This window comes from Cupressus sempervirens, chromosome 7 (genome assembly GCF_028749045.1).
Source record: "Cupressus sempervirens isolate cs-2001-9-10 chromosome 7, ASM2874904v1, whole genome shotgun sequence".
Classification (NCBI taxonomy): Eukaryota; Viridiplantae; Streptophyta; class Pinopsida; order Cupressales; family Cupressaceae; genus Cupressus; species Cupressus sempervirens.
Window position 1 is genome coordinate 45,192,945 of NC_143124.1, and position 6,000 is coordinate 45,198,944.

Below are 6,000 nucleotides of genomic sequence, written 5' to 3' on the forward strand. Positions count from 1 at the left end.
TTGGAGTTAATTGGATCAGTCCCCCTATTGGAGCTGGACCTGGAGACGTAGTCCTTCCCAGATGAACTTTGAAATCAAATGTGTTGTGTCTCTATCTCTCTTTCTATCATCTCATCTTGTGTTTTCTTATGTGCAATTACGTTAATTTTGCTTTATTAAAGCTTTAAAATTAACTTTATGTAATTGGTTAACATTATTTGTAATAGTCCTAGATCCTAGAAATTAGATCATCTTCCCTTTGAATTTTGTAGGATTCAGGTGGCTATACCCTATAATTTATTATTACTTCCCTTTATAACAATATTCACCATAAATTCCTACATAGAAGACATTTTCCTCTGATTCTTGTAATTTAGATACCAAATGAAGGATGCAAAATAGCTAATTTCCCATACCTTACACCTCTCTAAATCAAGCATAGACTAACTATATAGATTTACAAATGAGACATAAGGTACTAAAGATTTGATTTATAAAATTGTCCATATTATGTAACCTTGCAAAATTCCAAGTGTCAATTCATGATCAATGCTTTATCCATATGGCCCAATTACTCACACAAAATGACACACGAAAAAATATTTATCTTCTCACTTTGTGAAAATGAAATTAATACCTAATTCGAAATCTCATACTTATCAAAATATTCCTATGATACTTTCAATTTTCTTTAGTGATATCAAGCATTTACATAACCATTTTGATTAATAGAAAAGTATGAAACAAGATGTAATTCAAAATGAGAAGCAAAGAAAATTTAAAGTGGTTGTCATTGAATTTCATAAATTTCAAAGATAGCAAAAAAAGAAATAAGATCAAATTAGATAACCACATTTTTTTACATTTATATTGATTTTCTTGAAACAATACAATCCAAGTGTCAATTTTTGTTAAAACAAGTGGACTCCAAATAATAAGAACACATTGCAACTCTTAAACTTTTATTCAAAATTAACTAGACCAGATGTACTCTACTATATAATACTAGACCGCCCGAAAACATGAATATAACATGCATTCCCTTTCAAAGATTCATACCTTTTCTCTAGTCCTGGAAACTCATTTGTATAGATGAGTTGTAACAAGCTTTAGACATAAATAGAAAAGACATGTCATTTTTTCATTTGACACTTGCAACTGGTTACATATAAGACAAGATAAGAAAGAGATGACAAATGGAGATAGTTTTAAAAGTGAACATCTGGTAGTATATATGTTCAAGATCAGTACTTTGTTTGTAATATAGGTTATTTCCCTTGCCTCTACAACTATTTTGTTCATGTCCATCTCATTTTTGTATAAAATATCAACTACTTCATAAAACATGGACACATCAACCTCACTATTATGATATGTTGTTATTCTTCCATGATTCAAAATATCCTCAAATGATGTGACGTACTCCTAGAATTCCTTCAAATTTCCATCATCATCAATAATGGGGGGAATAAAACCATGTGCACTTTCAGAAATATCTTTCATTTTGTTTTGAATTAGTTACATTTTTCTAGAGAAAAAACCATCGAGCTACTTTACCTTGCAAATCATTTTACTTGTAGGAACAATAATTTCCTTTGGTGATTCTTTCTTTTCAGTTAAAATTGCAAAGATTTTCTCAAATAATTGGGTATATGAGCCCACATTTTAGATAATGGAGACAATAATGAAAGCTCTTTAAAAAATTGATGCTCTAACCCTTGCAAAGAAATATACATACTTTGAACATTTTGAGACATATTTATCCTATGAGATAATAGTCCTTTCATTTCTCTGGACTCTATCTCCCTTTCTATATGTCCTCTATCTATATCCATAGTTGATTCTTGTTTATTTGTCATAGTGGGTGCTAACCCTTCCTCTTATGTTTGAGCTTCATTTTGTCAATCACCTCTTTCATAGGTCTATTAGGACTCTTCAATTTTCTTATTTAAGCCTTTAGCTCAGTGATCTTTTTCTCCATTACATACTTTTTCTTCATTTTTTTCTCATACTATTTTCTAGTGGCAATGTAGTCTTTAAAAGTTTGATCTAATTGATCCTTAATTTAGATCATCTTATCAGAGCTCATTATTGATATTGCCTACAACAACCAAGGCATCTTGTTACTATGAGTAGATTGCACACTCTAGAAAATGGCATTTCCTTCAGTGTGTCCTTTACATCCATCAATTTTTCTTTATTCAATTCTAGAGCTATACTTCGGATAATAATGGTTTAAGTGTCTATGTTGTATACTAGCCCTCTTTATGAATCCATTGGACCCAAAGATTCAACAAAAATGGACTTTTATTTCCCTCTTATATGATCTAACATAAAAGAGGAACTTAATTCCCAACCAAGCAATCATACCATCTCGCTTCTCTTCACCAAGTCTCTAGCCTCTTCAATAGTGAGCGTTTCACTATTGGGATCATAGGCTTGCAACTTTTCAACTAAATCAGCAACCTTTTTAGATAATTCTCCTAGCCGTAATGTTAGAGATAACTAATTTTTCTTTAATTTGAATAGGAAGCTCTTAATTGCACCACTCCTCACAAAATCATCATCTTTCAAAAATTCTTTGGATTAGATGATTCTACCATCCATCCTCCTTGCTACAAGCTCCATCTCACTAGGATCCTTCTCACTCTTAATGACGTAGTTAACAAGAAATTTTCTGCATCATGTTAGCAAAATATTGACTTCTCCCTGGTAGAATTTGCTATGATTTTTTCCCTTGAACTTTGGAGAATTTCAGTTAATTTTTTCTTCTTTCTTCCTCCACTTTTCTAGGATTAAGTTTCAAGTTGTTCATCTTCTTTAGCTATGTCTAGCAAAACATAAATTTTAGGGGAATCCAAGTTCACCCTTTCCTCTTATTGATCCCTTACTTCATCTAGCATATGTACAATTATTTCTTGATAATTCTGAATATATTCATCTAATATATCAAAATACTTCTCTTCATGATAGAAATAAGGGAAAGAAAGGTCATTTCTTATCATTTCCTCTCCGGCCCTCATAATGTCTTTTCATTTCACCTACCAATCCCTACAGATATTCTCATATAAACAATTTTGAATAGCATCTTCCTCCCACAAGGGTTTAGTAGGAGATTAATTATGTCATCTCATCTATCTCAATGTTGTTGTGATTACATTATTAAGGCCATTGTTGAAAACAATTATTCAATTGTATGTCTTCTTTGATGTTACACAAAAATTTCAAGCCTTTACCAAGTAGTCATGATAGCTAAGCTCACTTGAGTGTTGAAGACAGTTCCCTATGTATGTCAAGCATTCAATTATGACCAAGTTTAGAGTCAGTACTAACCAAGATCAATTAGTTAATGAAATAGATTCTATATTGATTGAGTTCATTTGGTTATGGAAGGAAAGTTAACATGAAGCCAATATTTATTGAGTTGTGTTGGTTAACATTAGAACTCTTGTTCTAAGCGAGTTGGGTCAGTTAACAAAAGGATCCTTCTTTGTTTTGACTGAGTACTGAATTATATTTTAGCCCACTATTAGCATATTTAGATTGATATACTTATTGGGTAATACAAGCTAACTTAAGGATTGATAATTATTTGATTTAAAGTGTTTTCAAGCCAAATTGACAAAGTGAACCATATATATGAAAGGTCAAGCTAAAATTTGAAGTGTAGAACAAGTAGAATTGAAGAAGATGAATTGAGGAAGTGAATTTCAAAGGATGCTTGTAGAAGGGTAGAGTATTAGAGTTGACCAAGCTACAAAGAACATTTTGATCAAGGATGATAAATTATTCAAGACAAAGCTATGATCTAAATTAGAAAACACAGTTGCATCAACAAATAGGTCAAATAATTTCTACTCTATTAATAATTTTAGTAATGAATCAAATATCTTAATAGAGCTAGCCTAATAGTTATTCAATAAATCCTCTAGCAAGGTCACATTTCTAGATTGAAGTGTCTAAAGACCTCTAACCAGGCCACTCCTTATAGGGTGAATTAAATCCTCTAACAAGATCACACCTAGAAATTTATTTTCTAACCATTAACAAGGTTGGCTCCTAATAGGGCTGACTTTAGAAAAGAAAAGAGTAGTAACTACTTGTGATTGGTGGTTTTCCCAAATTGGGTTTCCACTTTAAACCTTGGTGTATGTTGTGTTCATGTTGTTTCCTTTATGTTTCTCCAACTAAGTTAATAAAGGTTAATCACATTAAATATACTAAAAAATAGAATATTCAGTGTTAACCGAGCTACAACAAGATTTGGTTTTATATTATGTTGACATCTTAAAGGGAGTTGGATTTTTTTTTTGTAGTAACTGATCAACCACCCCTTCGCTTCCCACCCCTCCCCCCCCCCCCCCCCCCCCGCCCCCATCAATTACTCCTTTGGATTTCCAAAAATTGGTATCAGAGCTTTTGGATCTTGGAGATAAAGTTTCGAGGACCTAAGCTAAAGATCAAGTTGTCTTACAGAAGGGAAATTCCTTAGTTGAATAGAGATAACTTTAAAGCATGGACGAAACTCATGAAGGTACATTTGGCAACCATTTGAGATAGAATCCTAAAATACTTAGAGAAAAATATGTGGTACATCAAGGACCTTTGAGTCTGGACGAAATTGTGAAAAAGAAGAATCACAACATAATGCTAATTGATATTACCTCTACTATCAATTATGCTAAATTTGACGAAGTCAAAGATTGTGCTATTACTAATGACATGTGGATTAAGCTAAAAGATATCTAAGGAGGAGATGGAAATGTGAGGAGAGCTAAGGTAGAAAGTATAAGAGGTCAATTTTATCAAATGAAGTTGAAAGAAGATGAAAACATTGCATAATAAAGTGAAACAATCAAAGAAAGTTTGGGTGCAATCAAAGCCTCAGAAAGGAAAATTAATGATATTACAGTGATCAGGAAGGTACTCATAACTCTTCTTCCTATTTATGCAATTAAAGTTTCATTTATTCAAGAAATGAGTTGTGGTCCCAAAAATGATATAACCTTTGATGCACTAGTGGGAAGGTTGACAACGTTTGAGTTAGATAAATTTGATAACTGTGTTCCTAACTCTAGTAGCATTGAGTCTACATTTCAAGCTAAACTATCACTCAAAAAGAAAAGTGGAAAATTGAAAAGAAAAAAGTTTGACACTAAAGAGGAAGATGGTTTTGATGATGATCTTGAACTCATCAAAGCCTTTCTTGTAAGAAGATTCCCTAAAGGAAAAGGAAAACACAAAGATAAAATACCTCTAATCTATTTTTCTTGTGAAGAAGTTGGTCACATTACTACAAGGTGTCCAAACAAAGAAGAAAAGAAGAAAAGAAGCATAACAAGTACAAAGGAAAGAAAGATTTCAAATTCTACAAAAACTACAAGGGTAAAGGTAAGAAATCATGTTACATGGCTAAAGACCCTGACTGTAGTGATGAAGATGAAATGGTTTACATTGGTATTAAAGATGAATTAGATCATGAAAATGATAAGATGGCCCTTATTTTTCATATTATAAAGAATGACATATGGATCATAGATAGTGGTTGTTCTCAAACATGATTGTTGATAAATCAAAATTTGAGCAATTGGAACACTATGATGGTGGGAATGTGAGATTTGGAAATGATGAACCATGTTATGTAAAAGGAAAATGCTATATTACATTAACTATTGAACTCAGATGTGACAATCCTTATTGGGTTGAAGGACTAGAACATAATCTACTTAGAACGACATAGTTGAACAAGATTGGATTCATGGAAAACTTCATGAATGGAAAGGCCAAGCTACTAGATGGGAAAAAAAAATCTAGTTGGGACTAGAAATAAAACAAGAGGTAATCTATTCTATCTTGATATAACTAAAAGTTCATGTTTCCTATCTCAAGTAGAAGAAAGTTGGTTATTGCATAAAAGATTGTGTCATGTGAATTTTGATAACCTAGTCAACATAAGTAAGAATAAAAGGGTTAGAAGCATTCCAAGCCTAAAAAAATTTGACATGGGCATGTGCAAAAATT